Below are 9,657 nucleotides of genomic sequence, written 5' to 3'. Positions count from 1 at the left end.
TGGGCCCAACTGCCCCCCAGTTCCTTTTTACTGCCACGGCTGAGAGACAGAATCCCAACAGTGTCTGCATCTCAGCACACTTTCTAAACCACTTATTGTAGATATTTGTAAATAGTGTTAAGATTAGGGTTTTTTTAGTGTAGTTTCGGCCCATTAACATTGGCACAATTGTTAGTTTTGGAGAGAAGTAGTTTTCTCCTGGTACTGGGACTTAATCATGACTGAACCTAAGTCTCCCGGCTCCAAAAACTGCCCCTCCTGTGCAGCTTAATGATGGTCATACAAGATTACCTCAGGGACAGACACATCCCTCATAAATGTACCATTTCTAGGTCCCTTTCACAAAGGATCCAGAAGGTAAGAGGCTCACTTCAAACTTTTTCTCTTGGACCAGGCTTTGGCCTTCCTCAGACTCAGGCAAGCAAGACCCACCTGGACTAACTCAGTTTGAGTCCAGAAGTGCCCCAGTAAACCCCCAATCAATAACTAGCTCCTAAGTCCCGTTCTCCAAGATGGCCCTGACTACAGACGCTCACAGGGCTATGGGATCATCAGCTAAAACTTCAGATAGAGGTAAGAAAGGAGCATCACTCCTTTATAAAACATTGAGGCACATCCCAGCTAGTTGACCCAAGCAAATAGAGAATGAAATCGTTTCTTCACTCACAGTCTAAGGGGATTTCACAGCCCAAAAAGGGTACTGCTGTAGCCCAAAGGGAGCACGGTACCAGACTCTTGGCATGTCTCATAGTACTAATTGCCTCTGATACCAAATCTGCAGTATCAATGACTCATCCAACACCAGTTACTTTGGTACTAACCATTACAGCACAGTCAGCCCCCCCACTGCTATTTGCAGTACCAGGGTGGTATGTATAGTGAAGAACTTGCTCAAAAAAGCAATGGATGTAAAGAAGATCCATATTTGGCACTACTCAACTATAGAGCTCTATTATTGCAATGTGGAAGTCGTCTACAACAGAAGTATAAATACTTGATTACCAGATGTGGGACAAAAACGAAGGTGGACTAAGGAGACTGTGATAGTGAGGAAAAGACTGGAAAAGTACAATTGGACAAAATATAAAGGAGTAAGACATCTTCCACAGTTAAAAAACAAAGACTGTGTGAGAATTTGGGAAGATGAGCACTGGCCAGTCAAAGCTATAGTGATAAAAAGAGGAGTCACCTCACTTATACTCACTGATCATAGATGAAGGCAAAATCTTACACGGGAATGTGCTTGAGTTTCCCCCTGATACCTTAGCCAAGATAAGAGAAACGAGAGCAGATGCATAAGGTGAAAATATTTCACAAAATGCCCCTATTATTCATGAGATTGAACAGTTTCTTACAAACAAATACTTGTCTAAAGATGGTTTGCAATACAGCATCTCAGGAAGACTTCTGAAACACCCTAACAACTGCTCAAGACATGGCTGTGTTTAAGCAACTTGAAGGATTGTTGTTAGTTATTGTATTTATCATTTATAGTCTTTTAATTTAATAATGTTTTAGCTCAAAACAGAAAGATGGGATTAAAATAAGTCCTCAGGAAGTGCAGACACGTCCCACTTCCTGTGCACTCTAGATGCAGTCCTTGGTTTCCAGCGTCGCACTGCTGGAGCAGAACAGGACTATCACAACCTGCAGCTCCGCAGAATAGCAGAACATTTAGATACCTCACTTCTGTACATAGACTTTAGGTTGAAACTGATCAGCTCATCAGTAAGATACTACAGAGGAGGAGATTGTAGGAGAAGTATAGCTTGTGATGAGGGATTGGCTATGGGCATGGGTTGCGGCAAGAGCATGTGTGGCTATAGGGAAAGATATAGGTTATGGGTGTCTGGGTGTAGGAAGAGTAGGGGTTGTTTGTGTGTGTGTGTGTGTGTGTGTGTGTGTGTGTATAGATGTGTATATAGAACAGGATAAGTTGTGGTGAGTGTGTGTAGGGATGTGTTTTTGTGTAGTGAAGGATACAGGACGTAGCAAGAGCTCCGTGTGTGTAGGGAGAAGAGTATGGAATCAGACAAAAGGTGTGTCTGTTCAGGGAAGGGGGTGGGAATGTGTATATGGAGGAGGGAGCAGTGTGGTGGGGGTGGATGCATGGGGGTATGAGGTGTGTGAGGATAGGATAGAGATTTTGGTGGGGGATGGAGGGAGTCTGTATGGTACAGGTTGTGGGGTGTGTGTGAGAGGGGGAATACAGGTTGGGGTGGAGTGTGTGTGTGAAGGATGAGGATTGTGGGAGAAGGGGAGGGTACAGCGTGGGGTGGCGCAGGGTGTGGGTTCTGACAGGAAGGGGTTGTGGTGGGGTTTGGGGAGCAGGGGAGGGGTTGTGCTGGTGGGGCGTGTAGGGGGAAAGGAGGTTGTGAGGGGGAGGAGTACACGGTACAGATCATGGTGTGAAGGACGGCAGGGGTGGGATACGGGGAGCAGGGCAGGGGTTGTGGTGGTGGGGTGTATGGGGGGAGTGTGGGTAGGGTACAAGTCATGGTGTGAGGGCTGGCGGGTGGGCTGTGGGTTGTGTGTGAGAGAGGGGAGGTGCGGCACAGGTTGGGAGGAGGGTGACGGGGTAGGAAAGCCGTGGGTGGTTGCGAAGGGAGGGGCTACGAGCGGACCGAGCTGAGACTCCGGGGGCTGGCAGGGTTCCCCGCCGCAGCCTGTGCTATCGGAGCTCAAGGTACCTCCCGTCACCCAGCGGCAGCTCCGCGGTCTCTGCTGAAGCCACAGGGGCTTCCCCGCCCCAAGGGCTAGGTTGAAATCGGTGCAGTCGCCCTCGCTAAAGATGGCGGCGGCTGACGCTTGGGTCTTGCCCTTGCTAAAGATGGCTGCAATCGAGGCGGCCGCGCGCTTCCCCTCAGTAAAAGGGCGATTGATGGGAAGTCGCTCACGACCACTCTATTGCCCACATTTAAGATGGCGGCCGAGAGCGTTCACGCTGCCCTGGAAGGGGTCAGCTCAGTGACGCAAATTTCACTACCGGGTGAACGCGAGCGGGCGCCATATTGTCTTGTTCGTGAAGACGAGGAGTACAGGGGGAGGAAGCGGCGGTGGCGGTGAAGGAGACGAAGCGGCGCCGCCTGTGACCGGTGGGGGGCGGAGAGGGGGCATGTAAGTAACGGGGCGGGAAGCGCTCATCGCGGCGGCTGGGGGGCTGAAGCGACCGGCATCCCCGCCCCGCTGAGCTTGGGGGGAGGGGCTGGAGGGCGCTCGGCGCTGTTGTCCGAGCCGCTCGCTGTGTGAGGCGGTGGGTGGCCAGCGCGAGCCTCCCTCCGCCCCTGGGGAGAGATTTATGTTCCCCATGAGAGGGAGGGCATCTCCCGCCCCCGTGGCTGTTGGCACTTGCGCATGCGCTACGCGAGGGAGCTGGGGTACAATCGAGGTGACTGGAGAGAGTAGCCCCCGTTTCTCGCGGTGCGCATGCGCTGCTGTCCTAGGGGGTACCCAAGAGACTGATGGAGTCGGGTCTCCTTACCCCATATTGCGCATGCGTAAGTGGTCAACTCCAGCAGAACCCAATGGGCTGGAGCGCGTAGCCCACGCTGCTTTTCGAGCAGGAAGGGAAGCTCTTTGTTGAGGTCTCTGCCATGTGCCCATGGGTGCGGGAGACCTGCCTATTGTGTCTAGGGCTGCCCAACTTTTGGGAGGTTTCAGAGTAACAGCCGTGTTAGTCTGTATTCGTAAAAAGAAAAGGAGTACTTGTGGCACCTTAGAGACCAACCAGTTTATTTGAGCATGAGCTTTTGTGAGTTTCCACGATATGCTATGCATCCGATGAAGTGAGCTGTAGCTCACGAAAGCTCATGCTCAAATAAACTGGTTAGTCTCTAAGGTGCCACAAGTACTCCTTTTCTTTTTACAACTTTTGGGACTTTGCCTGCGACAATGCTGTTAAACTGTCTCTGAAACCCAGTTGAGCCACCCTGGGTGGGTGGTTACTAGGTTTGCATACACCAACCTGCTCTGTGTTTAGGTTGTAGTGACGATTATGCTATTGGGGTAACTTAGGCAGTGCCTTGTTCAGGTACAAGAAAGTTAGTGGCAACAAGGATAGGTTCATGATCTGCCTGGTGGATGTGCACAAACCTCTCTTTAAACTCCAAAAAGAAGGATTCTTCAGCTGCTAAAATTGTAATACTTGTTGACACAGTGAAGTGGTGCTGATTCGGTGTGCTAGTGACCAGGGCATGAATACCTATGAGCCAGGTTTTTGCAGTAACAATGTTAGGACTCTGTAACTGTTAAATTACCGGGATACCTCTTTTAAATACTTAATGTGAAATAAATATATGTTGGATTGCACAGCATGTGTGATGATCATTCCACTGGGGGGCTCCTAAGGGGTAGCATTACCAATATTATCATTTACAAAATGCCTACACTTAATTGAACAGCTCAGCAGAGATGGGATGTTTCTAAACACCTTCTTAATCAGAGCTCAAGTTTTCAATCCTTACTCCTGTTAAGTGAGTAATACTTATACAAGCAGTTCCATGGAGTTCAATGGGACTGCTTGTATGAGTAGATACTACTTTTTGTGAATAAGGGATTGGGCCCATAATTATGTAGATACTGTTCTACCTAAAACTTTGACCTGTCTAACTTAGGGAAATTTAACTTCATAGCCTGTCATGTATTATTTCTTTTCTTCTGTTAAGGGAGGTCTCAAGCAGGTTAGGCCTTTGGTTAGGGGGTCTCAAGCAGGTTAGACCTTTGGTTAGGCTCATCAAAGTAAGATATTGTGGGGGCAGGTGCCTGCAGCTTCGTTCTCCTTTCATGGCTGGCAAGTCAGGTATGGATTCATAAGGTTGCCATTGACAACAGGTTACACTTTGCAGTGTGTCTTTGGATGGGTTTTACTTGGCTAGAGAAATAAATATAATGGAAGAGTCACCTTCCCTGATGCGCAGACATTACTTATGTATCATATATCTCGTCAGTGTGCTTGGTTTCTATAGAAAACAAATCCTTCAGGAAGGATGTTACAGTGTAATGTAGACTGACAGTACTATTCAGGCACACAATATATTGGATGATCATTTGAAAAATCCAGTGCCAGTCCTGTTAGTTGGGGTGGCTTGATTTCATTTCTTTATGCACCCATCAGTTCTTTTCTGAACGTTTTCTAAATTCAGTAGAATTGACCATGATTTTAAAAAATATTTTTTTCTCATGTAAATGTAAATAGTCCATCAGCTGTTTCTGTATATGATATCAATGTAATCTTCTATATAAAGATAATTTTAAAAATAGCTTTGGTATATTTGTTACATTAGTCACAGATTTGTGAGATTATGTGATCCACAAACAGGTGAAGCAGAATAAAATATGGCAGGTTATGGTGTCTTGGATGTACCTGAGTGTGTTTTGTCTTTATCTTTCCAAACATCCGAAAGTGCATATAAGACGCTGCTGTTGCCCATTTTTTGCCTATTGTGCTTTTTAAAGTTTCTTTCTGGCTCAGTTCATTATGCAAGTACAAGTTTGAAATAACAGAAGACTAAAGTTTTATCCCTTCAGATTATTCTTTCAGTACAGGTGTTTTTCTAACAATTTTTCAGTTAAATTTACCTCTGTTCAACCTGCTTCATTCCAGTGGGTAGTAATGTAAATGTTTCTCAGAACTGCTGATTCTTGAAGACTGTTACAGGTGCTAAACAAGCCACACATTACAATTTGTCATTTATTTCTCCTTTATTCTGTATCTTCAGTACATATTTGGAAGGCCTGTATTCCGTGCTTTGACAAAGGCACATTGAGAAGAATGGTTAAAGTAGACTTCAGATACTAAGACCTAATGCAGTTAGGCCTAACTGTAAGGGCCATAATGATAAGTAACTGAGATAAAAATGCATTAGGTTTTGCTCTGATTTGCTGACAGAAGCTGTAGAAATAATTGTATTCTGAAAGAAGTTGGCATTTGAAACAAATTATATATATGATACTTCTGACTATCGTAGGTATAAGGCAGATACCACAGTAACTAAGCATTAAATAACTTTAGCAACTTAGAAATACTACTCATGGTAACACTGAAGCCTTTGGCCAACTAAAAATGGGTTGGGTGACAAAGAGTAACACCCAAGATAATTATATTAACTCAGTCCAAACTCACTTTGCAAAGATTTCATATTAAAGGCCACCAAATAGAGTAATATATTTAGTATCCTTTTTTTTTTTTTTCAAATGAAATAAGGGAAACTGGTGCTTTTGCCTATTGTTATCTGAATGTATAGCATATTTTGGCACACGTTACAAATCCACAAGAAGAGATTCTGTTGCAGGGACAAGGAGGGAAGCAAAAAGAACAAATGTATGTTTTCTGAGAGAAGTGGGAAATAAATAAATATATATAAAATAAGGATATTGTGACTGACCACTGTTCTTGGCTGTGGCTGAAGAGTGCACATTGCTATTTGAGGGGATACGCATAGATACCTTTTAAGTAACCTTTGTGCTTCCCTCTGTCCTGGGCTGGCTCTGTGCTGGGTCAGCCCCCACTGTAAATTATGCTAGTTGCCCTTGGCTCCAAGAGTCTGTTATAGCTGTTGGGATCACTGGGCCATGCCATTACACGAGCTCTACAGCAGCAGAAGGTCCTCCTACAAAATGTTGATTCTCTCATTGGCGTCTGCTTCAGCATTAGGCCTTTTTTTGTGTGGGTGGCATGGCACAACACAGCTCTACTAGAGCGGGAAATCTGGGCCAGTATTTTAAAGAATAACACACACAAGCACTATTACAGAGAATGTTACAAGACTGTTTATATTATTCTGTGACCTCCTATTAATTGTTAAATTGTCTGTAACAGGAAAATATATTCAAGTAAAAAAAAAAAAGGGTAATCTGAATTCATTACGTACCTTTCTTTCTTGTAGTCATGTCTGTATAGCAAGAAAACGAAATTAGGTTCTTGTTCCCTCTTTGGTAAACAGATTTTTAATAGGTTCCAGTTTTCTGGTCTGACATAGGGGAATAAGAAAACAATTCTTAGAGCTCTGATAAAGTTGTCTTTTGTTTATTCCTGGCATGCGAGAGCAAGGAAATACAAAAGAGAGAAAGCTAATTTCACTGGTAGGTGAAACAGCCAGAAATGAAACTACCACAACTTTGTGTTTGTTTGTTTATGTGTTGATTTCCCCTTCCAGGTAGGCACATATGAATTTAACATTCTTTTCTGAACCTTTATACCCAGTTATGCCTTTTAAATTGTATTCACTGATGAGATCAGAGTCATACCCTCTTCCCGTTTGCTAAATGCCAAAATGACGTACCACTCTGTTGGAGGGGAGGTGTCTTGCTTAACATTTGAATCCAGCCAGCAGGAGAGATGTTCAGCTTTCTCAAGCTCCCAGATTCTGTTTGTACACTGAACTGTATTTTCCAGCATTTCTTTCCGTCTCAAAGGGGCTCCACCATCTCTTCTAGAACCTCCCACAACTCTTACTTGACTCAGTATCATAGTGACTTTTCATTAGTGAGAAGTGGATTTGGATCTGTCCAAGTGCTACCCAAAGGGGCTCTACCTCTGTGGTGCCACCAACATAGGAAAAGACGGGCAAAGCAAAGTCCCAACAATTTATCTTTTGTGTGGCAGTACTCCCATTAGGCACCAGGCTAGCCTTAGCAATACAGTTTTTAATCAGCTCATCATCTAGCACCTTAATTTCATAGGTGTCTTTCTTATATCTCTGTAACTTGGACTCTATATTCTACAGCCTCGACTCATTGCTGCCAGCATGTGTCAGTTGTTAATTTGAAGAAAAGGGTGTCAACTTTCGGATGCATCAAGGTGCCTAACACCCTGTCAGTTATTATGTGGAGACACTTCTCAGTTCTGTGGGATCAATTTTTTCAATTTATTTTGGAGAGCACTAAATTGGTGATCCTGATAGGGAAAAACACAAGTATAGTGTCTGTTATTTATTGCTTATGAGACAAAATAAATCTGCCTTCGCATTCTAGTTATACCTTTCACCATGAAGTTTGGGTAGATAAGTGTTCTTTATGGTCTGTTATGGATAAAACAGATAACTTGTTCAAATTAATTAACTACTACCTTTGAATCTTGAAACCTTACAGCTTCACAGAATTACTAGGTCTTACAAAACGCTGGCACCAGAGGACTCTCCTACACTGTTGTGATCCTCCCATGGCCAGCCATGCTGGCTTGAGGACCATAGTGTCCCAGTGGTGAATTTGTAAAGCGGCCACCCCACACAGAGGATCTGGACTGAAAGATTTCCGTTTTCTCTTGGGAAAGATAAGATTCTCCTAAGAGAAAACTGTAGTCTTTTTCTGTCCAGATTGTCCGTGTTGGGTGGCTGCTTTACAAATTTGCAGCTGGCGCCCCCCTTTCCCAAACCTGGGGCTGACAGCCCCAGCTGTGAGCCAGGCTGGGACTCAGTTTCATAGCTGGGAGCCTACCAGCAGTGAAATTGACATTCTTGTCAGTTTCATGGTTTCACATTTCCTCTTTGGCTCCTACTGTCAGGGCTGGGTTCACCTAGCTGCCTCCCAGTGAGGCATTGGGGGTGGGGGAGGACAACCTGGGCAGTGGCTGGGCTTGGGCTCTCTTCTCCCCCGCCCTTCCCCCAGTCCCTCACTGAGAGGATGTGTCAGGGCTCTGGGCTGTCAGCCAGCTGGCAAAGTAAGTCATGCAGTGTCTACACTGACCATGTGTTGTCCTAACTACATTGACCTAAACACTATGCCTCTCACAGTAGTGGAGTTATTGGGTCAAGGTAGTAGGTGGCTTACATTGGCGGAAGCACCGTTCTAGTGTAGACACGTAATTAGGTCGACGTAAGCTGCCTTATGTCGACCTAACTCTAGCGTAGACCAGGCCTGAGACTGAAGTCTCATACTGGAGGCTTGAGACCATCACTCTCCAAGAGTTAAAATCTTGTGAGATTCTATTGTTAGTGAAGCAGAATTACAAGTTATGTAATTTTCTCTTTGGCGATACCATCATTGCAAAATTCTCATTCGGAGGAAAGGTTTCAAACCTCCAGTATGAGATTGGTCTCATGATAGGAAGCAGAGAAGCAAGAATGAGAATCCTGTCAGAATATCTTCTTTAGAGAGGCAGAATTAAAAGTGAGTTAGTTTACCATCATGGCATGCAAAACAGAGATTGGTTATGAAGTCTGGTTATTCTATTTAAATCCAATAATAAAGGGCATGTTTTCTTAATTCTACACTTTCTCTTATAAGTTCCTGTCACCGTATGTACTGCCTTGTGTACTTCACTGCAGCATTCTTTGTTAGAAATATTGATACTTTTTAGTGTTGCAGTATCATTTTCTTGGCCATCAAAGGAGTGCATAAGAGCTATCTCTCTGTATACTGACTGAGGTTCGAGGGTTACTCAATAAAACCAAACTGTGTAAATGGAATAGTCCCTTCAATAGTAAGGTTAAATAGTCTGTACATCCTCCTACGCAACTGGGCACTGCTGGGGCTTATGTACCAAGGAGCTATCTGTGGTATTTTACAATTATGCTGTCTCTTTAAATTGTTACAAAGACCTTCTAATAGCAACATTAGCCCATTCATTTAGCACGTTACCTGCTTATGTTGTCAAAGAATAAACCAAAGAGCAGGGCTTCATTTGAAGCTCATTTCTAGCAGCATTGAGCATCCACTTTT

The 9,657-nt window shown here is 44.4% G+C and overlaps 1 protein-coding gene across 1 annotated transcript in view; it reads left to right on the top strand.

The window, feature by feature from the left end:
- Nucleotides 1-2,948: 2,948 nt before the first annotated feature.
- Nucleotides 2,949-9,657, top strand: part of PNISR (PNN interacting serine and arginine rich protein) — a 34,764-nt gene continuing 28,055 nt past the window's right edge. The window contains exon 1 of the mRNA XM_027829391.3: nucleotides 2,949-3,117. The gene's annotated coding sequence lies outside the window, so the exon portion shown is untranslated. The remainder of the gene's footprint in view (nucleotides 3,118-9,657) is intronic.

Source organism: Chelonia mydas, chromosome 3 (genome assembly GCF_015237465.2).
Source record: "Chelonia mydas isolate rCheMyd1 chromosome 3, rCheMyd1.pri.v2, whole genome shotgun sequence".
NCBI lineage: Eukaryota > Metazoa > Chordata > Testudines > Cheloniidae > Chelonia > Chelonia mydas.
The sequence above is the reverse complement of the archived record's forward strand: the minus strand, read 5'-3'. Positions and strand labels throughout refer to the sequence as shown.